Source organism: Peromyscus eremicus, chromosome 9, assembly GCF_949786415.1.
Source record: "Peromyscus eremicus chromosome 9, PerEre_H2_v1, whole genome shotgun sequence".
In the NCBI taxonomy this organism is placed as follows: domain Eukaryota; kingdom Metazoa; phylum Chordata; class Mammalia; order Rodentia; family Cricetidae; genus Peromyscus; species Peromyscus eremicus.
In genome coordinates this window covers 108,154,259-108,181,039 of record NC_081425.1, presented here as the reverse complement: position 1 = coordinate 108,181,039, position 26,781 = coordinate 108,154,259, and the positions used below count along the sequence as shown (strand labels likewise).

At 44.8% G+C, this 26,781-nt stretch overlaps 1 protein-coding gene and 1 long non-coding RNA gene across 3 annotated transcripts in view; one reads left to right on the top strand and one right to left on the bottom strand.

Moving 5' to 3' along the window:
- Positions 1–26,781, top strand: part of Ptprg (protein tyrosine phosphatase receptor type G) — a 701,914-nt gene that overhangs the window by 497,881 nt on the left and 177,252 nt on the right. The gene's annotated exons all lie outside the window — the stretch shown is intronic.
- On the bottom strand, positions 21,553–24,548 carry LOC131919767 (uncharacterized). Its single transcript, XR_009381421.1, has 3 exons — positions 24,492–24,548; positions 23,483–23,546; positions 21,553–21,771 (listed from the first exon to the last, which is right to left on the bottom strand). It is a non-coding gene; the product is annotated as an uncharacterized LOC131919767 (long non-coding RNA).

Genomic DNA, 26,781 nt, shown 5'->3' with positions numbered 1-26,781 from the left:
TTTACATGCTCCTAACGTCTCTGTGTGGGACGTAGACTTCAGGAACTTTGAGTGGCAGCTGGCATCTTTTGGTAACAGGTCAACTTGAGAGTCAGTCTTAGTGCTGAACAGTGGCAAGGCATGCTTTCTGCAAGTGTTTCCTGTGACCCACATGAAGGGCAGAAGAACCGCTTCCATGTGCAGAAAATAGAGTTACATCAGCCACAAGTGACTGTAATGCTGGTCCACAAAGCTGAGAGTCACTGTCTGTGCAGGCCCTGGCAATCTGATAGTAATATATCCAGATTACACCCCATGTTCTCTAAGTCATATAGGTCATATTTGGGCTCACAGCCCTGGGGAGAAAAAAAAGATAAGTAAGAGTAAAGTTTCATTTTAAAGGACTTAAAAAAAAAGAGATAAATTGAAGTAAACACTTGGCTAAGGATAAAAGAATTTGTTGTTAAGCCATTCCAAAGAATAAATAATTAGTGTAAGTACAAAAATTAAAATAATTATCTTGTTTTTTAGAGTAGAACTTTGAATATTCTCTATTGTTAACCTTGTTTGAATGCTGATAAAAATGTAAAATGTTCTGAAAACTATTCAAGTAGTCTTTTAAGCCGTTCTCTTATTGTAGTGCCTTCTGTGGGTTATCTGGTTAAACAAATAAGAATATGCTCATGCTTCCATGGGCTAGAATCGGGAGAATAACTGGGCAATTAGTGGAATATGCTCATGCTTCTGTGGGCTAGAATCAGGAGAATAACTGGGCAATTAGTGGAAAGATATTTCGCTTTTAAAAATAATACACTGGAAGATTTAATTGGCTTCACCTGAAGTTCTGAGAGGAGAGTATCTAGAATTCAGGATAACCAAGCTTTGTGTAGGGTTGTCTTGGATCATAACCACTGACTTAGGTCCACTCTGGTTTCTCACTTACAGCTGGTTCTTCAGCAGTAGTCATCCCATACTTTCCTGTTTCCCACCAGGACTAAGGTGATATTTTTAAGCCATGTGACCATCTAAAGCATTTCGGTCTTCTGAGCAGAAGCTTGCTGCCACCGTCTTAGAGATTTGCTTTCTTCTGCTTCCCACAGAACACCCAAAGACTGTTGACTTCATTGATTTTATTTTGGTGAAGTGTCCCAGTCATATCCATCACATCCACTGTCTTACATGTGCTTGTCAGAAACTTCATTTGTCATTGAGTCCAGGCAATTTTAGGTTGTAAATGCTTGCAGCTTTAAGGGCCAACTAGAGTTAGACTCTTTTTTCTTTTATTTCAGTCTTTGGATAGAGTCTCTTTTAAATCTGTTCTGAATGCAAAGATATAAAATGGTTCTCATGTCAAGAAAGACACAGCCAATTAGTATATTTCTGAGAAGTAAATATGTTATGTTGCACTTGTATATAAATAAGCATTCTTGAAGTATTTCTCATTTTTGAACATTTATTTTAAACCTTTAAATTTATGTGTATGTGTATACCATGTTGATAAAAGAATCTGTGGAGGCTAAAAGAGGTTATTGGAACTCTCTCTCTCTCTCTCTCTCTCTCTCTCACACACACACACACACACACACACACACACACACACACACACACGGGGGGAGAGAGAGAGAGAGAGAAAGAGGGAGGGAGAGAGAGAGAAAAAAAGGGAGGGAGGGAGGGAGGGAGAGAGAGAGAGAGAGAGAGAGAGAGAGAGAGAGAGAGAGAGAGAGAGACAGCCTGAGTTAGAGCTGGGTGTGAACTGCCTAGTGTGGATAGGTGCCATTTCATTTGGAAGAACTGGAGTCCTCTGGAAGAGCAAGTGCTGTTCCCTCCTGAGCTGTGCCTCCAGCCCCCCTGCAGTATTCTTTTTGACAGCCCATCATCAACAACTCTTAGTGTACTTTCTCCATTTCACCTTAGCAGTTCTGCTTTGGACGGTCCCACTACCTTCCCATTTCTGTTTGTTCTGCCGCATTTGACTCCACTTATTTGGGTTTTCCTGAGGTCTGTGGTGTCCTTTACCCCTTTTCCTTTCCGCCCTTACTTCATAGTTGAAAAAGAACATCAGAATTCAAATGTCTCACGAGTTGCTAACCTATTCTTTATATCATGTCGGCACCACAGACTGCTTAATTATTTTTCTCCATCTGGAGAGGCTTAGTAATTAAATGAAATGGCAGCACCTGGGATTATTTATAGACATGGAGAAGGCAGGAGAAGTTCTTGGTGACTCATCCATCCAGGGCTGGCTCCAAAGCCTTTTCCTCCACCTCCCTGCCTTCACCTTCCGCTCCCCCACCCGTCAGAGGCAGATATGGCTTGTCCTTCTTTTGACCTGCTGTGGCCCCTAGCCTTCCATCTTGTGCAGAAACTGTTATTTTGCTTGCTTCCTCTGCCCTCTGTGCCATGAGCTCATTGTGGGTCAGGGGGTCTGTTCATCATTGCATCTTTTGTATGTGGCTGGCTTTGTAACTTGCTTGTGCAAATACTTAATTGACCATAACATTGAGATTCTTGGAGGTTGACTGTGGTGGAATATCCTGATGGCTTGTCAGTGAGCGAGTATTGGAAATTTTCCCTGGGAGGTGTAGTTCCTGGAAGAGTGGAGTGTGACCTCTCTGAAGCTGAGGCCCATGGCTGCTTTTCTTTCTGTTTCTAATGACCCATCTCTCCCAAACCCTCACACTAGTGCTCTGCCTCGGTTGCTGTTCATCAAATAAGTGTTCAATAGGATTCAACTGGAGGAAATCAGCAGAGCTTTCCCACACCATCTGTGAATTGTGTTTTGGGAAAAGCATTGTCCAAATGACTCTTTGTGTGTCACCCATAAAAATACTGGTTATATCAAAAGTGCATGACCCTTGAGATAGTCAGACCTTGATTGTGAGTGAGTGCTGTGAGTCTCGTGACTCGCTTTAACTGATGATTCCCCCCAGGGTGTCACGGAGCCACCTAACGTAACATAGTATCATAGGGACGCATTTCTATATTTGTGTCTGCAACTGGAAAGAGCAACAAGCCTTACAATTCTTCACTATGAATTCAGAGACCCAAAGGGATATTTGAGTGCCAAGGCTATGTGAGCTGCATGTATCTGTGCCTGAGAATTACTCTGTAATGCTTCCTGTGAAAGTGCTTTTATCTTTGTCAACAAGGGGTGCAGACTGTGCCTTGATTGGCTTTGCCAACCTGCTGGCTTGCTCCGCTGCCTCTTGGTTGTCTGCTCTCTGAGGGCCTGTGGTCCTGATGGTTGGTTCTGTGGTAGTACATTTGGTCTTTTTGGGTTTTCCTACTGGTGTTGTTACTTACATCTGTTTTTCTCCTTCAGATTTCCCCTTCTTCAATCATGTACTCATTTGCTGACTTACTCATTCACCCTGTAGTGTTTATCCGACGACAACTTTACCATGCCAGGCCCCAGGAAAATCTCAAAGGAAACCGGACAGTGTATCCTGCCGTGTAATCAGGAGCAGTAGGTCCTAGAGTGGGGTGGCCCTTGAGTCCTGTCTTCAGAAGTGACTGCCTTCTGTCCTTAGGATGAGGGAAGTGAGACCATGTCCAGGAGATAAAATACCAAGTGAAATGGTATCTTTCCTGTAATTTCACAGTGATAAATATTTCATTTGAAGAGCATGTAGTTTGTAGTTATGAATTTTGGAATTGTCCTTTCTCTGTTTTTCTTTTCTTCTGCTCTTTTTAAAACCAACTACCAATACTAAAGCATAAATCATGCTTTTGTTCATGGTGACCTCAGTAGGTAATTTTAAAAATCATATTTCCAAGGAATTTTTTCTACCTTTTTTGGTTGTTGCTGTTGTTAACAATAAATTATTTATCACAGCTATAGCTAGCTCTAATTTTTCCCCCACTAGTTCTCTGAAGTAGGGGACAGGGGTAGGAATCAGTAATTGTACTCAACTGCCAAAATTTCCCCCACCATTTTTCTTTTTATTACGTTTTTTTTTTTGTTTGGTGGGAGAGAGAGAGAGGGAGAGAGAGAGGGGGGGGGGACATGGGTATGGAGGTCAGAGGACAACTTCCAGTGCGCAGTTATCTCCTCCCACCGTGAGCCTTGGTCTCAGAAGGCAAACTCCGGGCATCAAGACTTGCAGCACGTGCCTCTGCCTACTGGGCAGTTTCCCTGCTCCCCCACCTCCCCCCCCAGGTATTTTAACTCCCCCAGAACAGTTTTTGTGTCTGAAAACATGCACTTGTGCTGAAGAACCTCGTTTTTAGATTGCTTTTCAGCATAATCACAGTAAACCAATGTGGCTTCCTGTCCTCCTCTCAAGTTGCTGCTGTTTGCCTAACACCCTTCCCACATTTCTGCATCCATGCTTTTCCCCTGTCATAAGTTCAATTCTTTCACTACATTACCTAGAAACGGAATTTCAGAATGTTTGGGGTTGATTAAAAATACTTTTTTTTACACACACACACAAATTAAAATACATATGTTCCAATTAAGCTATTTTAACAGTTAATTGATTTCATAGAACTTACCATCAAGTGAAAGCCAGAGTCATTCTTAATATTCCGATGCAATTTTAGAGCTGATTTGTGGATGTACAACACGGGATTTATAGCCTTATCAGGTGTTTTCAGCACATTGCCTGTCTGCAAAGAGCCCGTTCCCTCCTAGTGGATGTTACAGAAGACTATTTAATTATTGGCAAAGCATTACATAATTAAGAGACTTGAGTTCTTTGAATGTGACCATGTGAAAATCTATTTTAATTAAATCATTGCACTTCAAGGACGGTTACCAACTACTCGCTTTTGCACATTAAGTGGTAGTTTGAATTGCTGAAGCCATTTGTTCCAATACATGTCAGAGACTCTTCTGTCTTAGACCTGGAGATCCTAGTCACTCCATAGTGACTTGCTCCACTCCCAAATAAATGACAACAGGCTTGGCTTTCTGACAGGTGGAGTGAATAGCCATTGTCTCCTATAACCCAGAATGTTCTAAGCCAGGAGTTTGAGTTTTATGTCTAAGTCCTGTTGTTTTTTCTTAGATGCTACTCCCTGGAGTGTGTTTGTGTAGGGTGCCTTCATTGATCAGATTTTCACACACGTGGAACCTTACATTCCAAGCTTAGAGGCCAGTGGTAACTCCTCACTCCCTCTCTCCTCTCCGACAGAGCCTAGTTCAAAAGCTGCTCCTACAAAGTACTAACTACTACCAGCCAGCTGGAAATGGAGAAGATTCGCTCCATAAGATACCAAAGATAGAGCACCTGCTACACTTTTCTTTTTACTTTTCTTCTCTGAAACTTTTCCAGATATTATTTCTTTGCAAATGTGGAAACTAAGGCATTGCTTTTTCCAGTGTAAATTATGGCAAAATTAGATCGATCAGGCTGGAGAGATGACAAGGCAGTTCAGAGCGTTGGCTGTGCTGTTAGAGGACCTAGGTTCAGTTCCCAGCACCCATATGGCAGCTCACAACTGGAGCCAGCATTCCTGTGAAGAAGTCTGTCTGCACTGTTTGTACTCTGTCTGGAACCACACCGTGAAGTTGGGTTTCACATGGCAGAGGTAGAGAGAGATGTATCTGTCATCAGTCCGTCATTCTCACGCTGTGCAAGCCTTCAGAGTCTCTCCTCACTGTGCAGATACCTGACTAGTTACTTTCTCCTCACTTTAAATTGTGATCTGGTTCTTTTGTCCTTAGTTGAAGCCTCTGATCCTAAATTCCCTCACCCTCTGTGTGCATACCATTATCTTACGATTCGGATGGCAGGCTTTTTCTTTAGTTTCCTCCCTCCTTTCAAAGCTCTGTAGAAATATGGAATGTGCAGTATGGTTGAACAGGGAGAAGATGTCATTGGTCATTCAGGAACTTCTTTTAAGGACACCGAGGATGGGGAGTGTATGGGAGATTTTGCACCCCAGGGGACATGTGGTCCTCTCTGAAGATGCCATCACTTGTGACACCTGAGGCAGAGGCAGTGTTGGCATCCAGTGGCATCTATTGGATAGAAATCCTGGATGCAGGGAAGATCCTTCAATGCACAGGGGAATTCCCTGAACAAGGCCAGATTGTCCATGCTGTTTCAGGTTGGGAAATTCTACTAAGTGACTGAGAATTCTAGAGTTTGATTTCAAAAAGGTGCTCAGCTTGAGGCAGGTTGATGATATTATGACCCAGGGGCTGATGATGTCAGGATACAGGTTGATAGAATTCAGGAATGACTAGCAATCCCAGGCCCAACACTCCCAGTCCTTGCTGATGTGATCTTGGCTATCTGGGATTCCAACATAAAGTACAGCAACAGTTAACAGGCAAGACATCTGCTGTAGTTCTAAGTATTACGGCCTTCTCAAGAGCTCCTGTGGGTATTTCTTCTCAGGCGGCAACGTTAGGAACAGGCACCAATTTAATAGCACACTCGCTCAGATAGGGAAAGTAAACAGAGCTAAGAGTACATGCAGGTTCCTTTGAACTTAAACATCAGTGAGTGCCGTTTGAAACCTCAAAGAAGATAGTGTGGGCTGGGAAGGGGCTGGGTGGATCAAGTGGTTCTCTCACGTGCTTGAGGATCAGACTGGGCACAATGGCTGCCTGTACTCCCAGCACTCCTGAGGCAAAGACAGAGGATTCCCCAGGGCAAGGTGGCAAGCTAGACTAGCTGCAATGGCATCTCTGTATTCAGCAAGAGACCAGTCCTCAAGAAATTAACTGGAGAGCAGTCAAGAAAGATGCTCTGACCTCTCTCTCTCTCTCTCTCTCTCTCTCTCTCTCTCTCTCACACACACACACACACACACACACACACACACACACACACACACACACCCCTAATGAGTGAGTGAGTGAGCACACAGTAGAAAATGGGCATCTCTTTTGTGAGACTGTCAAGTCAGTCTCCCTTCCCACAGCAGCCAAGGATTGCCCTGGGGCAGGGGTTTTGTTGCTCTTTCTCTTTCTTCCTTTCTTTTTCTTTCTTTCTTTTTTCTTTTCTTTTTTTTTTTTTTTTTTTTTTTGAAACAGGATCTCACTATGTAGCTCTGGCACTCCTGGACCTGGCATTATAAACCAGGCTGGCCTCAAACTCAGAACTCACAGAAATCTGCCTGACTCTGCTTCCTGAGTGCTGGGACTAAAGGCCTGTACCACCAAAGCCAGCACCCAGGGCAGGCTTTTAACTCTTGAGGAATTTGTTTCCTTTTGTAGATATAGAAAAAAAGGCATGTGGCTTATTTCAATGTAAGTTATGCCACAATTACACAGACTAGTACATTGCAGAGCTAACATTTTGGTGAATACAGTCTATCTAAATTCTTTGTAGAAAACAGAATCAGAAAGTAGAGTTTTCTGCTGAAGGGGGTAGAGGAAGAGAAATGTCTACCTTCAGTCATTATTACCTCCTCATTTCTGCTTTCCTTCTCTCTCCCTCTGCCCTCCCCTCTACTTTATTTATCTAGTTCAAAAATCATAAAATTAAGTATTTCACTTTTTAAATCTTCTCCACCGTCTGGCCCTTTGCGTGTTTGGGCAGAATCATTGACTCTCCTTGGTTTTGATGCTCTGGTCCACATTGCTGTGTGGCCCTCACTGCTCAGAAAAAAATGCAAAGATGGCCCTGGGTTCTGTAGAGTTTCCATTGACACTACTTCGTGTTCTCAGTTTGGAGACCCAAGTATTTGTTATCTGACTCCAGACATAGCCCAAGGCTTTTGTTTCAATCTGCTCTGTATAATGTCAATCTCTCAGTGCTCCTGTAATCCACACTCCCAAAGCAGATTCCAGCAACACACCTGGATTGTATTTTAAGATGGGCCAGTTCACACAGACATTTTCTAGTTTAGGAGAAATCCATTCAACTGTCTTTTACATAATATGATAACAAACAAAGGAGAAATGTTTAGTGTTTTTGAAAATTAAAAAAAAAAATATGTTGCATGCCAGGCGGTGGTGGCGCACGCCTTTAATCCCAGCACTCAGGAGGCAGAGCCAGGTGGATCTCTGTGAGTTCGAGGCCAGCCTGGGCTACCAAGTGAGTTCCAGGAAAGGCGCAAAACTACACAGAGAAACCCTGCCTCGAAAAACCGGAAAAAAAAAAATATGTTGAGCCTAGTTGTATTCCACTTGCCCTGCTCCTTCTGGCCTCCTGTTTCCTACCTTCTCCTCCTGTCAGCCCACGTTGTTCCCTAGACAATTTCATTGAATCCCTACACACGTGATTTTGCACGACTGCATACAATCCAGGAACCACAATTGAGAAAAAAGCATGTTTGTCTTTGGAGGCCATTTTAGTTGCGTCATGCGATTACCTCCAATTGTGTGGCTTTTCTGCAAAGTCCGACTTCGTTCTGCTTTGCAGCTTATATTGTGCATATAAGCTGCGTTTTCCTTACCTGTTCTGTGAATCTGTGACTTAGCCATGCAGTAAACTTTGTCCATGGGTCTTGTCTGTTTTGTGATGCTGTAACCAAATACCCAATACTAGGAAATACGTAAAGACAGGAGTTTCTTTGATGATTCTATTGACTGCACAGTCCAAGGAAGGAGGAACTGGTGTCTTGGGTCAGAGTGTGGCAGATGGCATCAGACGAACCGAGAGAGTTGTAAGCAGGAGCACTGAGGGAGAAAGCTGATGTGGTCAGAGAGTGAGCAGGAGAGGCTGCTCACCCTTTTTATAAATAACCTATTCTTGTGGAAACTCATCCACTCCCGAGAGACCAGCCTTTATCCCTTCCTGTGCAGATGCTCACACTCAGTCACCTCCTGCAGACTCCGCCTCTTACGGCTTCACTGTGTCTCGGTGAAGTTACATCAGGGCCAAGCTTCCTGCCTGTGCACTTCTGCAGCATAAACCATACCAAACTACAGCACTGCAGGAGCCTTTCTGTGATTTTTCTCATCTTTCTTCTTTCTTTATAACCCTTGATCTTGGCCACAGTGATTTGCAAACTGTGGTGTTTTTCAAGATGCACCTCTTGTTTGTGAGGTATTAGGAAACAGTGGGGAGAGCCTCCATCTTAAAAATACTGTATTCTTCCAGCCATTTAACCTGCCATAGGTAAGCATCTAAATGGGACAGTATAATAAGCATGGTGTTAAGAGTTCACTGTATTTCTTTGTTATTACTACAGGTGTCTTTTCAAAAAATGGCTAGCATCAAATCCCCCATTTTGAGTTTTGTGGATGCTGTAAAGCATAGCTCTGCATTGACTTTCCTGGATATATTTGTACATCGGGCTCTCTTTTTCTTAACTCATACGTTCTTGGAAGAAGTAAATACTGAGTTACATGATATTTGTGCTTAAACACAAATTCCATAAATTCCTAGTTAGTTAGTTCTATATAGTACAAAAATATAATAGTACGGACTTGAGATATATGTAGCACAGGGTCTAGTGGGAGTTCACATGAACCGTGCCCCCATCCAATCTTCAGCATTGAAGTCATGCATTTTAAAAAAATCAAAATAATAGAACTAATGAAATTAGATCTTGCTTATTTGGAATTGTCCAAAGTTTTAGTAAGCAAAGCCTTGCTTTGCATTGTAAGAATACATTAATTAAGCACCCAGTACTGTGAATAAAATTGCAATTGAAAGGGTAGTTTGGTTTCTGTATTAACTGGACATTGCCAGTCATTTATTTAGTATTTTTCTAGTCTTGCTCCTTTGGTTGTAACAAAGGTTTCTTATGTGACTATATAAGCAGGCTTAGTGGAGGTCACTCTTGAAGTAACACTGAAGTCCAGTGCCCTGTGGCTGTCCTGCCCAGTGTGTCTTGACATGGCAGTATTTTCATCTGATATGTCTTAAAACATATCTTTTTATTCTTCTCTCATATACTACATCCCAAATCCAGTTTCCCCTCTCTCCACTCCTCTCCCTCCCTCCCTCCCTCCCTCCCTCCCTCAACTTCCACTCTCCTCCAGATCAACTCCTCCTCTTAAAAAAAAAAAAAAAAAAAAAAAAAGAGCCGGCCTCCTAGGAATTTCCACCAAGCATGGCCTAACCAGATTCAGTGAGACTAGGCACAAACCCTCATATCAGGGCTGGATGTGGCAACCCAGTAGGAGGAAAAGAGTCCGAGACAACTCCACTCCCAGTGTTGGGAGTCCCACAAGAACACCAAACTGTACAACCATATGTATATGCAGAGGACCTGGTTCAGACTCATACAGGCTCTGTGATTGTTGGGTCAGTCTCTGAGCCCCTGTGAGTCCTGCTTAGTTGATTCTGTGGGCCATTTTCTTGTGGTTTCCTTGTACCCTCTGGCTCCCTCAATCCTTCATCGACCTCTTCTGCAGGATTCCCTGATCTCGGCCTAATGTTTGTCTGTGGGTCTCTGCATCTGCTCCCATCAGTTGCTGGATGAAGCCTGCCTGATGATGATTATGCGAGGCACTGGTCTATGAGTGATCTGAGCATATCATCATTAGGAATCATTTCATTGACTTTTTTTTTTTTGCCACTTGTGTTTGGTTCTGTCCTGGGGTCTCTGGGATGTCCTGCCTCTGGTTCCTGGCCATCCAGGCAGCGTCAGATGTGGGCTCCCTCTCGTGGCCTGGGCCTTAAATTAGACCAGTCATGGGATGGGCACTCCCACAAGTTCTGTGCCACCATTGTCCCAGCATGTCTTTGCAGGCAGGGCAGATTGTAGGTCGAAGGTCTTACGGCTGGGTTGACATCCTGGTCCCACTGCTAGGAGCCTTGCCTGGTTATAGAAGATGGCCAGTTGGAGCTCAAATCCTAGGAGACTTTGCTAGAGTCACCTTGGTAGATTCCAGGGAGTTTACACTGCACTTGGTGATGCTTCTGGCTGTGGTTCTGCTCAGCTTTGTGAGCTGTTCACTCCAGCAGCCTGGCATCTCTAAAATCCTTCTACTGAGCCTATGGGGTGTCCATGAATTATTTCTAATTAAGGCATTTTTAAAAAGGTTGCTCTGTTTCTGAATTTTATAGGTAAAACATGTCCTTGTTTCACTAAAACGATCTGACAGGTAAATCCTAAGCCTTTTGGAAAGAGACTTTCACTATCTGATTCTCATTCACTATAAATAATGCTGTTGACAGTAGCAGTTGGGATATGGATGAACCCTGCTTGTTCTATCTACCATGCATCCCATACAATACAATAATGCTCTGAATTTCCCACTAAGAAGATCCTGACTCCAGAACCCTCGTAAATGCTAAAAGCTCCTTTTCCTGTGAAATCAATGTCTAAGGATTTGGAGTAATATATTATGTGCTAAAATTCTAAATGTCCATTTATTGTCTTTCCTGTAGTGGGTTGGTCCTTCAATTCTTTTGTCTACACAATGGAAATAACACTTTCTGATTGACTTGTTGTAAATTTCACATGAGTTCATGTTTAAAAATTATTGTGGAGAAGTCTTTGAAGCTCTTCATAGAAATCTCAAAATAATAATAGTTTTATATCTAATATTTATTTCCAGTGTGTGTGGATAGCCGAACAAAGATGATTGCATGTTATAAAAACAAATAATAAGGGTCAAAATAATAATAGTTTTGATGATGATTATCTGTAATGATTCGAGGTGAAATACCGCAGTAACAGGGACACATTAAATCGTTCCTTTCTGGTTACTCTGAGAACACACACAGTGATGGAGACACATTGCCTCGTTTGTGACTACACAGTGTACCCTCCCAGCCTTCTTGAATTTGGCAGAAGATGCTCTCGTCTGACTGCCTTGGCTGGGAGTCAACGTCTTAAGGAGTTTCTATTGGTGCTGTAACTCAGTAATTCAAGAGGAGTTAACTAAATTCAAATTTCCTCAAGGAGCATCTCCATGTCTCTTTTACTGCTATAAAGAGGGGCTAATGTAATTGTCACACACTTTGGGTGGTGAAGTAAGTAGTTACTGACTCAATCAGCCAGTTGGCTATAGAGAGACAAGGAGCACAGATGCCTGGATATGGGGAGGACCACTGGATATGGGGAGGACCATTGGAAGCCAAAAGTTCCCATTGGCTGTCTCCCATACGCAAGGGATTCCTTATTTCTTAGCAGTGAGTTTCCCCCTTGTGTTAAGAGCATAAAAAAACAGATTTGCTCTGTGGCCTTATCAGTGCTGGGAATACAGTACAGCCTCTTCTGTGAGATGGTTGGTCATAGGCAATGCAGCAGTAGGTGTGAGCACTTGGAAGTGCTAAATACTGTGCAAGGGTATTGCTGCCTCTTGTAATGATGTGTGTCCTTAGTCTCAGTGTGGATCCAGGTTGGGTGTGGGAACCGTGATTCCATTCTGTGTTGACATGCACACCTTTGTGTGGGTCCTTTCTCTTGCCTTTGCTTATTCCCTTTGCAGAGCTGTAGGGTCACTACAGTGTGCCATGTGTAGTGACCATGTACTACACACACACACACACACACACACACACACACACACACACACACACGGAAGGACCTTGTTCATTTGCTGCCAATATTCTCAATCACAGAGCCACTCAGGTAAAATTAGGGTGATTACTAACAGTAAGTTCTAGAAATTCCACCTGGCCTCTTTTATCTCAGTGTACTTGTCTTGAAAATGGGACAGGTAATAACAGTTCATTCTTGGAAAGTTGCTTTAAAGTTTGTATTCGGTCTTGCAGAAAAATGAACATGTACTGGAATGTTGTAGGTCTTCAGTAAATATCAGCTTTCACTACAGTGTAAGTAGCAGCACTTATCATCATGTGTGCCGTGGGAGAGGTGTGGGCTTGGGTCGTGTGAGAGAGGAAGGCACTCTTTGCCTTGCCTAGTGTTCTTGTGTTCTTCCAAGTTCCTTGGACTGACGAGGGAGAGAACAGTTGTCCTCAACAGTGGCTGCATGCTGGGATCATGGAGCAGATTCTAAATGACAGTGATGCTGGAATCCCATCCCAGTATTTAAATGTACAGCTGGCCCTCCATGTTAGTCTGTGGTGCATACGAACCAACCGTGCATTCAGTCAAACCACAGATCTAATTCTAAAAATGTTTAAAGTCACATCTGTTCTGAACATGAGGACTTTTTTTAATCATTACTCCCTGAGCTGAGTATGACAACTATGTATACAGAATTTCAATAGTGTTATATGTGATGTATGAACCAGAGGTGATTGAAAATAGGTACAATATTTCATAGACCATAGGCAGCCCACACATTTCATATATGGAACTGGTGCATATGGATTTGGACATCTTTAGATGGTCTCAGTGGCCCACAGACATTGAGGGGTGGCAATAACTGGTCCAGAACATGGCTTGAGCATGGCTGTATTTATTCATTTCCCCCATAATTTCAAAGTGCAGTGCAGTTGAGAGTCGCAGGCCCATGCCCGTCAAGTGGGCTCTCTTGGGGTTCTTTCATTGCCCTCTACCCCTCCTGTCTCTGCCAGACCTTCCTCGGGGTTGCAGTTTTCTTAGTGTATTCTCACGTCTTGAGATGCCAATAGCCCCCCTCTAATCTCAGAATAGAGTGACATCACCATTGTGTCTCCCCGAGTACCCCCGGGTCTCCTGCACGTTGGATGTTCTTCTCATTTTGACCTGCAGTCGGGAAGCCCTGGGTTAGGAAGTGTCCTTGTCTGTGGGTGACCTTCTCCCTGCTCTGAGCTAGAACCAAGTCAGACTTCAGAGTCACTTGCAGATCTAGGGCCGATTAGAGGCCAGGATGGGACGCAGGGCAAGTCCCGTTTGTGCCATTAGACCAAGCAAGTGTGAGGACCAAGGACTTGGTCTTGGGTCTGCATAACACTGGAGCAAGGCCACCCCACCTCAGGCTTGGGTGTGGCCCAGAGAGCCAGAGGCCACTCCAGAGGAAAGGGAAGGATCCGTTGTCCTTTGAGTTGCCCAGAACTAAGTGGATGTAGGGGCCTGTGAAGAGAACTGGGAGAGGGAGGAAAAGTGTGAGTAAGACTTCTAAATTCTCAGAATAAATTAGTGTGGGAACCACTTCCCACTTCTTAAATCCCAGGCAGTATCAAATGTGGACAGAAGGACAAACTCCTTCCTCCTCCTCTTCCTCTGCCTCCTCTGCCTCTTCCTCTCCTCTCCTTTCTTACTCATCCTTTTCCTCTTCCTTCTCCTTTTCTTCTTCCTCCTACTCTTCTTCTTACTGCCCATCCCTGCCTAGCTCCTCCCCTTCCCTGCCAGGAAAGAGAGATCAGCGATGTTCCATGGGCCTCAAAACTGGACAAGGGTCAGATCCAAACAGGGTCTTTCTTACTCTGCAGGCACTTGCTCTCCTCTCAGTCTCAGCATTATTCCTCCTCTTGGTTTGCCTGCCGCCTTTCTCCTAGTGTGGCCTGCTTGTGGTAGGGCTAACACCCCCGACACACTTCTCATTCCTCCTTCGGTTGAACACCCTGGTGATCTTACCTAGTACCTAAGGAGCTAGGCTACTAGGGGGACAAGGGGTCTTGCATTCAAGAATGGCTCCTACCAGTGCTTGCTCCTGAGATGCCGGTGGTGCTAAGGCTGTGAGTCGCTTGGCTTTCCCTGGGCCTTCATGTGATTTCAGTTAGCTGCCTATGGGGCCTCACTTCAATCTGGCTTTGGCCAGACAGTCCTGTTGGTTCAGCAGAGGATGCTGGAGATATCCCAGACACCTGTGGCTGAAGAGCTTGGTGCCTAAAGCTAAGTCCCTCAGCGTCCTCACCAAGGCCACCCGGGCTCAGTGCTAAGAATTTATTTCTGCACCAAGCCAAGAAGAATGATAGTCTTGTGAAATGTGGGGGCCTCTGCTATAACTACATGTAGCAGGTGGGCCTCTTAGTGCTGCGGCAACTTCTGGGGAAATGCTGAAATGGCTCTGCCCATGTCAGGTAAGATTGTTATCCCTAGAGAACCTTTGGGACATGTCGGAGAAGGAAGGCTGAGACCTGTCACAGGCCAAGCAAGATCATTTAACTTGGGTTCCTTTATTTGCCTCGTTCCAATGCAGTCGTCCCTGGCTTTGTGTGTGATGAGTTGTCGCAGTGTTTTCCCATCAAGCAAATGTAGTATCAGGCCAGACATCCAGCAGAGAGCTGTGCTTTCAGTTACATCCTTGGTATAAAAGCTTCGTTTAAGAGCACAGGGGTCATAAAGCAAAGTGCAGGATGACTTGCCATCAGCAGCTGCTCGCCAGCAGTCTTGCTGTCAGAGGGGACCCTGTTACACAGAGCTGTTGTTTGGGGGACATACGTGTCCCTTGTGTGGCCTTTAGTGAGGTGAAGGAAGAAGGCCTAGAAGGAGATTTGTGTGATGTGGTATGGATGAGGCCTCATGGGGAGGCACAAAGCAGGCCTTCGATTCACACCAATGCAGGGGATCGTGTGTTGTCCTGCCTTTTCAAGTATGGAGCTTAATTGAGCCTCTTTTGGTATCCAGCCACCAAATATTCCTTAAGGCCAAAAGGATGCCTCTGTGGGACCTAGAATCTGCTCTAGTAAGGACATAATGGATGTAACCTTATGGCCATCACAGTCTACTGGAGGAATGGGCACTAAAGGAACAAATGTGGTGATGGAGGCCAGGAGGAAGCTGAGTTAGGGATGGAGGCCTGGAGGAAGCTGAGACAGTGATGGAGGCCTGGAGGAAGCTGAGTTAGTGATGGAGCCCAGGAGGAAGATCAGATAGTGATGGAGGCCTGGAGGAAGCTGAGTTAGGGATGGAGGCCTGGAGGAAGCTGAGTTAGGGATGGAGGCCTGGAGGAAGCTGAGTTAGGGATGGAGGCCTGGAGGAAGCTGAGATAGTGATGGAGCCCAGGAGGAAGATCAGATAGTGATGGAGGCCTGGAGGAAGATCAGATAGTGATGGAGGCCTGGAGGAAGCTGAGTTAGTGATGGAGCCCAGGAGGAAGCTCAGATAGTGATGGAGGCCTGGAGGAAGCTCAGACAGTGATGGAAGCCTGGAGGAAGCTGAGATAGTGATGGAGCCCAGGAGGAATCAGGAAGAATGTCAGTTAGTGAAGTGTTTGATGGACAAGCATGAAGACCGGGATTCAATTCCAGAATCTATGTGAAAACCTGGAGCACAGGAGCTCACACTTGTAATCCCAGAGCTCAGGAGACAGAGGTAGGCAGATCCCTTGGGTTTGCTGGCTAGTCTATTTGAAGAGCTTTGGTCCCTCCTATCTCTAAAAGCAAGGTGGACAGTACCTAAGAAATAAAACCCCGAGGAAGGACACTGTAGGTTGACCTCTGGCCTCCACATGTATAGCACTGGCATGTGCATACATACGCACCCCCACATAGATGGATATTGCACACGTACACATGTAGCCATGGTTCTCTATTAAACTTGAATTAGGTCTAGGGAAGGAAAGAGTCACTCTGTGCTTTGAGAGCCTGTGATATCAACAGGCCTGGTTTGGCATCAGGAGACACTGTCCTGAAGACCACAGGACTGAGCTAAGGTCAGCTGAAAGGGAAGTGTTTCAAACTGAGTGTTGTGGGATTGTCCCTCAAAGGGAACAGCACACTGATGGCCTGTCAGGAGAACTGGGGGTCACTGGGGGCTGAGAACAACCACAGGTGCTGGAAGCAATCCTGGCTTTGCTGGAGTCTTGACATTCAAAAAGCCTTGAAAGCGACCAATTCCGGACATTTCTGGGGGAGTCCTGTCAAGAAGCAGAGTGGCTAATCTGGTTAACATTTTAAGCAAGCTTAGGTGAGTGCACCCTCTGCAGAGAGGCAAGGGGTAGTGCAATGAAGTGATTTGGCTATAAAGAAAAGGAATGGTCGAGGCTGGAACCTTGGGAAAAACAATCTCTTTCTATTACCAAGATTGTAAGGATTTTATGTTCTTATGCAGGAGAAAGAAAATTAGTTTCTGGTTCTGGGAGCCTCTATTTGAAACAACTTGGTGACTAATGAAAATAGCACTTCTAGAGTAGGGCGGAGAGTTGGATGGGGCTTGCCGGAGCACCCTTGTTGTTGTTCAGATACTCCAATCCAAGCTCACTGCTGCCTCCTGCCGCCTTCAGCATTTGATGTTCTCTCTCGTATCTGTTTCTGTCCTGTCTCTGTGCATCACGTGACTGTATTGAGTGAGCCTCCTACCTTCTTGAGGTTCTGCTGTTATTGGGAGTGAGCCTGAGAGGACAGTGATGGTCACTTTGTGTTGTCATGTGCTGTGTCTTCAGATACAACTGGCCACTTTCCAGTGTGTAAGTTAGTCTTGCACCTGTCTTACTAAACCTGTGAATGCATGATTGAACTCTGGGGAGATTTCATTAGTGCATTTGTACAAGATAATCTGTAGGTGTCTCATGTAAAGAATACTGTCCCTACTCACAGTAACATACTATCTCTCCACCCTTGTATGAGGACAGATCGATGACCAAGCAGAAGGCCAATTACAATTATCTGAACAAAAGGACAAATTAGGAGGATGGCCTCTGTCTTCACCGCCTTTATGCCAATCATATTTTGTACTCAATTACAATTTACAATTCCCAAGACCTTCCATTCCTGTCCCACTTATAGCATCATATAAGGATTTTTAAATATAAAATATAGCAGATTACTTCAAAAATACAAAACAAAACCCCAACCACCTTAAAAGTGAAACTCTGGAGTCGGACTCACTTAAGATCACACCATTAGAAACTCACTGTTAGAGGCAGTAAAGAAGCATGCGGCCAGCTTCCCTATCATTGCACACTTAAGTGAAGGGCAAACGCCCAGGCTCTTAGGAAGTGATTGCCTCTTGCCACTTAGTGCTGTAAAGGAGATATGGCTGTAAAACTCTAATAGTATAAATGGGCTTGGTACAGGATGGCCTTTGCAGTTCCTTTAGCTCTTACTCATGCAGTCTTCTGGCTGAAAAGGGAGAATATGCCTCCCATCAAATGTAGTTCAGGATGTTCTGCCAAAGGCAATGTTACTCCAGACCCATATCCCGTCCAGGAAATGCAAACCAAAAAGGCCCACAGCAGCACCTCGTGTTTTTCAAAGGACTGTTGTTCTGAACGTACAGTGCATCACAGTACATCCTGACACACTCGGGTTAGTTACTGGTATATGAATGTGAATTGAAGGGCACACCTTTTTTTGAGGGCAGAAGATTTTTCTCCCACCTTTACCCAAATTAGAAAATGCTGGGGCATATTAGGATCTGCCAGAAAGCAACTTGACGACAGTATTCCTGATAGGAAAAAATGTCACTCTTACATGCCTTAAAAATAGAACTTCAAAAATCCCAGCAGTTCAGTGGTTAAGTACACTGTAGTGTGTGTGTTGAGTAACAGTGGGAATAACTTTAAATTATACACAGAGTAAATAAATGTACACTAATGATCAGAAGCCTTAGAAACTAGGAATTTCTTTTTCTAAGAGATCTCTTCCATGCAATTTCCACTATTCTGCTGTTTTTCTCCTTTCAGACAGGTTGATTAGATTACATATTTATAACAAATTGTGACGCTTCGCTCTTCAATTTTTGTTCAGTTTTCTAGTGTAAAGCACACTGAGTGCATTGTTAGTGTTGAGGACTGTTTTGTGAGATGAGAAGCATGGCCAGACATTAGATCACAACATCTGCTTTAGGCGAGGCAGCATTTGGGATTTTCCAAAGTACTTTTAGTGAAATGTTTTGAAAGTGGTTTAAAGTAAGCAATGAGTCCCTCCCAGTAGTAATGAGCAACATCACTTTGGGCGGCTTTGAACGGTCACTGCCTCAGATTATCTTCACTGTGGACCTTTGCAACCATGTGACTAATTGCTAAAAGGACTTGGAAAATATTTAACATCACTTTTCTATAATCCTTGAAATTTTACTTAGTGCTTTTACCTACATTGCGTAACTTGATACTTAAGTAGACAAGTAGTCATTGTGAATCATTCTGCTCTCCACCTTGGCTTTAAACATTTTCATGCTCACCTAGTTCTTTTTGTGAAAAGAGCTCTTCTCTTGTATAACACACCCTGACCGCTGCCACCCCTCCCTATACTCATCTTGGTGTCGTACCCCCCCATACACTGCTCCTCCATTTCCCTTCAGAAAAGAGCAGGCCTCCTGGGATATCAACCGAACATGGCATAACAAGATGCAATAAGACCAGGCACAAACCTTCATATCAAGGCTGAATGAAGCAACCCAGTAGGAAGAAAAGGGTCCCAAGAGCAGGCAAAAGAGTCAGGTCCACTGTTAGGAGTCCCACAAAGACCCCAAGCTAACAACCACAACATATACGCAAAAGACAAGACCTAGTTCAGACCCATGCAGGCTCTATGATGCTCATCCATTTCTTAATAAACCTTGGGGGAAGGGCAGGTATTTACTGCCATGCCTGGTATCACAGCATTGGATCAAGACCCATCATCATGCATTCCTGGGTTTGTCTCTGCTTTCCAGGAAACCTGGTTTTTCTTCAGCTGTTAGCTTTCTCTTGGGTTTTCCTGAGATGTCAGGGTCAGAGGTTTTCTAGAACATATGGGAAGTGTTTTGTATTCAATCTCAGGAAGATCGACAGCTGAGTTTGGTAGGACCTAGTCTTCATGCTTGAAGTGACAGAATGGAACTTGAAAGGTCCCAGCCAAAGCATGTGCTGGGACCGTGGGGATGAGAGTGTGACAGAGGCGGCATGCAGATCTCAGGATCACAGGGTGGACAAAATCCTTCGTGGTGACTTTTCAGTGGTGCCCTGTGCCACCTGTCTACACATACAGCTCTTTCTTTGGTTTGCTCCAAAAATCACTGCGGCATTTAAGAAATCTCCTGGGCCAGTGAGATGGCACAGCTCATGAAGACATTTGCCACCAAGACTGACAACCTGAGCTCCACTGCCTGGACCCACATGGAAGCAGAGAACTTCCTCCTACAAGTTGTCCTCTGATACACGTGCACATACTCACATGAGTGCATACAAGAAATAAGTAAATAGATGTAATACAAGTTCTAAACATGGAGGAATGTCCTCAGTAGAGCTGCATTGATGCTCTTTTCTGGGGTCTGCCTTTGTACAGACGATTTGTCTGAACACATGATTCATAGTAAAGCCCTGGAATCCAAGGCTGTATTCATTTGGGATTCTCACAAGCGTCTTTGTCCACTTTGACCATAGATTCTGGCTGAAGCAAGCCCTCAGTGCAAAACAAACAAACAAATAAGTAAACAAAAAATAGTAGCCCTTACTCATTACCATTACCAGTCCTTCAAAAATGATATTTTAAGATTGAAGATTAACCTTATAAAAATAATCGCAGCTCCAGCTGGGTCTAGTGTCATATGCCTGTAATTCCAGCACTCAAGAGGCAGGAGTGAGGAAGGATAGGTGGGTGGAATTTAGAGGTTGCACATGTGTCAGGTTCTGGCAAGTGGTATAGGACTCCAACACTCAATACGTTGGAACTGAGTTGAGAAGTTAGGCCATTCTTGACTTCAGAATACTAAGTAGTCATTAAAATGATGCTTCATGGAGACTTTTGATGGCATGAGGCACATTATCAATGCATGCCATAGGCAAACATAGCAATTAGGAACTATATGTATGTTTGCCCTTCCCAGGTTTCCATTGAGGCATTTAACATCAAGTGGCTGAAGCAGGCAGACATAGATGGGTGAGATGCATCCATTTAGAAGCTTCATTTTAGACAAGGGAACTGGAATCCAGCCATTAACTCATGTGGCTAGTAAGTGGGTGAGCATCCTGGTCACCGTAGCTGTTTGGTCTGTGGGGTGCATAGCAAATGTTCACATGCATGTTTCTGTGTGTGAGAATTTGGAAGGGCATGTGGCAGGCGTTTTTCCCTCCTGTGTGGCAGGAACTGGCTGTTTGTTCCTGCCCTAGGCATCTATCTGACCGTGCTTTCGTCCTTTGAAAGTAATGTGACTTCAGACAAGGAAATGGGATCCTCCTTTATCCTCTGCAGTTTCCTTACCACTGAGTGAACACCTGGCCCTCCTCTGCCGTTACTGTCCCTTCCTGTGTCTGGTGTCCCCAGAGCACACATCAGTGATGGCTTCCTTCCTCACTAGTGTTCTAGAAAGTGAGTCTGGACACAGCCTGGATCTGCCCGGGAGGCTTTCTGCTCGTCTGTCCTGAGTATGACACGAAATGCATGTGGGAGCGCTTGCCACACAATCTGTGTCCCTATGCTCTCATGTCATTAGTTTTTAGTTGGTTTGGCTAAACGCTTGGCCATTTTAGCCATGGGATAAATACCAGTGAAGACATTCTGGGATAAATAATGGAAGGCGTTTCGTCAGTGCACGGTTTTTGGAGAGCCCTGGACAGATGGGCTGTTTATATGCTAGTTCAAGTGCTGTGTTTTTGGAGATGGGGGGAGGCTTCCTTTTTCATTGTTGCTCCCTCCCCACTAAATTTTGAGCCTTGCTTAAATGCTTGCCATGATGAAAGTGGTGCAGAAAAATACCGAGGGAACCAGCTAAGAGATTTTCGAAGCAACCCCCTTTTCTTAGAGAGATGCATGTGAAGCATTTGAGGACTTCAGCGCAGAGGGAGGTTTGTAAGGACGAGACAGGACCAGTCCTGAAGCTGAGCTGTGGGTACATGGGAGAACGTCGTCATACGTACTCTTTCTGCTCTGATTTATGTTGAAAAATTATCTTCATTAAATGAAGGAATGAATGAATGAATCAGACACTTCATGCTACCCCAGCAGTTTTGTTTTTTTTTTTCAGCCACACTGTGCAACAAACTGAGCTAGTTCAGGAAGGTATAGAGAACTTCAGCGCATACATTGCCCTGCCTTTGCTGTGTCAGAATTTCCCATGGTCTACCATGTGTGGTGGTACATATCTTTAATCCCACTACTTGGGAAGTAGAGGCAGGTGGGTCTCTCGCATTTTGAGGTCTTCACTGAATTCCAGATCAGCCACAGTTACATGATGTGACTGTTTAAAAAAAATAAAAAGAAAAGTTTACAGTTCATCCTTGCTTCATTTGCATATAGGACCAGGCCAAAGAAGAATTTGATTATTTCTTCAACTAGTTTTACAATTATATCATTGGGTTTTGATCTGCTTAATCATGAGCTTTGAGCTTGAGGCTTCTTATAGGTTGTGACTGTCCCATACTTGGTCATTGCTCGGGTGTGAATGCTCATGTCAGGTGCAAGCTTTGAGGCCAGTGTTCCCTCTACACTAGGAGTATGTATCATGGCCTCATTCAGAAGGTGGCATTTGCTCTCCAGTTCCCCGTGAATGCAATGCAGATGTTTTAGTCTGGCCTCAAACCATCCCTGCAGGTGGATTTCTTCAACCATAAGCATTCTCTCTCAATGGACCCACATTATCCTAAGAGAATGAACTACTTAAAAACTCTCTGGCTTTATTTCTAATGCTATCCTGAAATGAGTCTGCTCTCCCACCAAGGGCATAAACCACTTTTCTACACAGTGAACATTATTATTTTTCAAAACTATCTTCTGAAATGATAGGCCATACAAAAAGCTGTCTCTTTTCTTAAAGGAATCATGTGGATGGGATTTTCCCACATACTCATTGATTTTCTTTTCCTTGTCCACTTAAAATGTATTTGCTTCTAACACCCTCTGCTTTCGTATTGTTTATTCTGAGGTTTGTTTTTGTTTTTTTGTTTCCCAGCAAGATAGAAGCCCATACTCCATTATCTAATGCCAAGGGACCAATATTATCTCATCATTTTTTATCTTCAGTTACTGGTCAAATGCCTAACTCAGCATATATACTTAAGATAACTGTTACCTCATTTTAACAGCTTTCTAAAAATAAAAATAAATAAAACAGAAAACTGAGAATGTTTCTTCTGTTGCTGCTGCTGCTTTTCTTCCTCTCCCTTCTCCTCCTCTTCCTTCTCCTTCTCTTTACTGGGAACCACACTTGGGCTTTCTGCTAGAAGCCATATACTCTACCAGTAAGCTATACTCCCAGCCCAATAATACCTCTGTCGAGTGACGTTTTCTGTGATACTCATTGCTAAATGACACTCATTACTCAACTCATGGAAGCCTAATTTTTACCTACAGAATACATTGTTGCTGTTTTCCGTCAGTGCCCCTCGGAGAGGCCTGGGTGGAAAGTGGCTCCAGCCCAAGGCTGACCATGGCAAGCTCTGCCTGCTGGCCGTCAGGACAGTGTAATGAATAAACTATGGAAGCTGCTCATGTCACATGGAGGTAACCAGTAGTTTCTCGAGCCGTCTTCTAAGTGGACCGAAGTGTCATAGCTCGCCCTGGGAAGACTTCCTTTTACTCTGGTGGATACCCTAGATTGTCTTGTGACATCCCCCCCCCCCCCACCTCTTTCTCAAACATAATGAAGAGACCCACCAGCTTCTCAGTTGTCCCCTCCTGCACTGTCTTCTGTGGTGCTTGGCTGTTCTCCACACCTGCTCTTTGCTCCTATAAAATCACTTTTTAAAACAGTTTGCCTCATAAATCCTGCTTCTTGGCAGCCTTCCTTGATTTTGTGTTCTCAGTTATTGCACACTCAGCCCCAAGGCTCTGATCGTCCCGTGGCATGCTGGGACTCTTCCTTGACACGGGGAAGGTTTTCCTTTGCATTGCTCTTGGTGCACACCCATAAATTAAACCCCTCCTGAAGTGTTGGCACACTCGGCCCTTACCAAATCCTCATCGCTGTTAGCACCCACAGAGTCCTGCCCTTCCTCAAGTCACGGTGGAGTTCTCCTAGAGGAGTTGGGTTAGGGTGGAGCAAAATAAAATGAAAAGCTTGAACAAAATCCCGGCCCTCTACCCTAGCGCCTTTCTGGTTTCCTTCTCTCCCTCATGTTTCTTCAGTGTTGTTTGGAATGTTTGTGTGTACACCACGTGCGTAGTTGATGGCCACAGAGGCCAGAAGGGAGTCAGATCTCCTGGAACTAGTCCGACAGATGGTTGTGAGGTACTGTGTTGGCGCAGGGACTAGAACTCAGTTCCTCTGGAAGAGCCATGAGTGCTCTTAGCTGCTGAGCTGCTTAGCTCTTCAGCTCTCTCTTTTGCTTTTCTGAGACAAAGTCTAACACTGTAGCTGAGTCTGATCTAGAACTGAGCAAAGCTGCTGCCTCCACTTCCCGAGTACTAGGATTACATGGTAGTCACGAGGCGCCATACATGGCTTTCTCTTACCCTCCCCTTCCTTTCTCTGCCCTTCCCTCTCCTTCCCTCTTTCCCCTCCCTTCTCTCTCTCGTCATCTAGCTCCCTTCCTCCCCTAGTCTCAGGTGTGCCTGGAAGGGCCGGCCCTAGAACGGGATGTACAGTAGTGACGCTTGGTTCCTTCCGTCTCTTGGCTCCCAGGAGAGTTCAAGCCCCTGCAGTCTCCTGCAGACCCTCTTCTCCTCATACTCTTTTGTCATTTTAGTGACAGATGGTGAATGGAGCACCAGGCTCAGGCCAGGTGGCCGAGTATCTGTGTCTGCTTTCTCATGCCCCCGTCACTAGACAACCCAAGCACACAGGCTGAGATGGATTCCTGGGCGAGGCGGAAGTGGGCAGCCTGGAAACTTCCTCCCCCAGCAGCCACAGTTTCTCAACTGCGCACAGCGTTTTGATGTAATTGTGTAAGAAGTTGGGAAATCTTAAGCACACCGATATTGTACAGATTTGCTCACACTTTGAATCCAATTTCCTCTCACCCTTGGCACAGAATCCTGTTCCACTAAAGTCATAAATAAAAGCACAGTCAATGTCCCCCACCCTGATTATCTAACATTCTAAGTTCGAGTTCTAGAATATCGGATTTGTTTTATGTGTTTCACTGATTCTCCAGTATCAGAGGTGTGTCGTGGCCAGAGCAGAGGCCCAGCTGCACATGCTACCAAGCCTCCATAGTAACTTCAAGTCATTTTGCCTGCCCAACCTAAATGATCCACTAGCCAAGTTCTTTCTCTGGCTTACCAAGCTGCTGTCCTATTGGAGATGGTAAAAGCAGGAGATCCGCTGCTATCATAGGCATTTCTAACACAAGGCCCAAAGGAATGAAGGGAGTTCTTCCATGTTCTCCTCCTCCTCCTCCTCCTCCTCCTCCTCCTCCTCCTCCTCCTCCTCCTCCTCCACTGACTTTTCATCTCCCTTCTTAACATTCCTGGTCCCCATGTCTCTCCCTGCTCCCTCCTCTCATGTGTATGTGGCATGAATGAATGTCTGTATGTGAATGATTGTACCTCTCCATCCATCTACTTACAATTTGAGCTCCTTAAGCTCTCTTGAATGTCATTGGTTGGGTTAGTTAGCTTCCCTGCTGTAATTAAACACCCAAGAGAATTACCTTGTGAAGACTAAAGTTTTCCCGGGGCTCACAGTTTTGGAGGCTGAGGTCTGTAATTGATTGGCCTCTACTTTTGGAAGCCTGTGGTGAAGTAGTACATCATCACAGGAGTATATGGCAGACAACAATTGCTTGCTTCATGCCAGGAACAAAAAGAGAAATGAGATCAGAGTCCTGCTGTCTCCTTCCAGGGCACATCCCCAGTGTTCCTACAAGGCACCCACCTCCTCCAGGTTCTGCCGCCTCCCAATAGCTCCACCCTGTGGGCTCTTAACGTGTAAGCCTTTGGCTGACTTCAAGATAAAGACTATACACTGGCATGGTGTTGTACACCTTTAATCCCAACACTGGGAGCAGAGACAGGTAGATCTTTGTTAGTTCAAGACCAGTCTGGTTTACATAGAGAGCTCCAGAACAGCTAAGGCTTCATAAAGAGACTCTATCTCAAGAAAAAGAAATCCAAACTATAGAACCAACGATGCATTAGACTATAGTACACTGGCTGAATTAGCAGAGATAAATTTTGCCCAGATAAATTTCTAGTTGCTACGTTGTATTGCTTAGACATCCACCTCAGGTTCTCGGGGCGGGGCGGGGCGGGGGGGGGGGGGGGGCTGTCCTCTGTAATAAAATGCATGCCATCCACAATACTGCTTTCAGCCGTGGGGAAGGAGCTCTTGACTTCATGTCTTGCCGGAGCGCTAAATGCTCCTTGTGGCACTACTTGTTTGTTTGTTTGTTTGTTTGGTTTTTGAGACAGAGTGTCTCTGTGAAGCAGTCCTGGCTGTCTTGGAACTCTCTCTGTAGACCAGGCTGTCCTCAAACTCACAGAGATCTGCCTGCCTCTGCCTCCCAGTGCTGGGATTAAAGGCGTGCACCACCACCGCCCAGCTTGAAACTTTCTAAGGACCTCAGAAGGGGCAGCTGTAGTATATTTAGCCAGGAAATGGTGGTGCACACCTTTCATCCCAGCACTTGGGAGGCAGGGGCAGGCTTATCTCTGTGAGTTCAAGGCCATCCTGGTCTACAGAGTGAGTTCCAGGACAGCCAAGGCTATTACACAGAGAAAGCCTGTCTTGGGGGGAAAAAAAGAAAAACCAGCTTTATAAGGATTTCTTACAGTTACAGAAGACAGAAAGACCTTGTGCCTTGGCTGTCTCTCACGGCTGGTGGCCTTGGGGGTAGTGTCTTGGTGAGACCACCGTAGGATGTTCTGCTCATCTCTCTCTAGCACTGGTCCCATGACTGGCATGTGTTCTCTTCTTCCACTTTCTTATGTCCAGTGTGGGATTTGGAGATGACACCTGCGTGTTAGAAATTCCAGAAAACACTAATAGAGATGAAGTCAAAACCCTCCCAGAGAGTAATAGTCCAACCTAAAGGACTTTTCAGCCTTGCTCTCTAGAAATGCTTTTCTCTTGGTAATGACCTAGGCTTTATGCAATAGGTATCTGTGCAATCATTCGCTTAGTAAATGACAATGGAGTTCCCAGTGTGACCAGGCCTGTGAAGCCGTTTTCCTGGTGTCAGGCCTGCGGAGAATGCAGGCCAGTTCACTGTCTTTTCCAGTCGTAGACTTGAGCCTACTTCTTTCTTTACTATGACGCTTTACTGAAGAGCAGAATTCACATCAGTGTTACATTGGGAAGAGGCCTTTC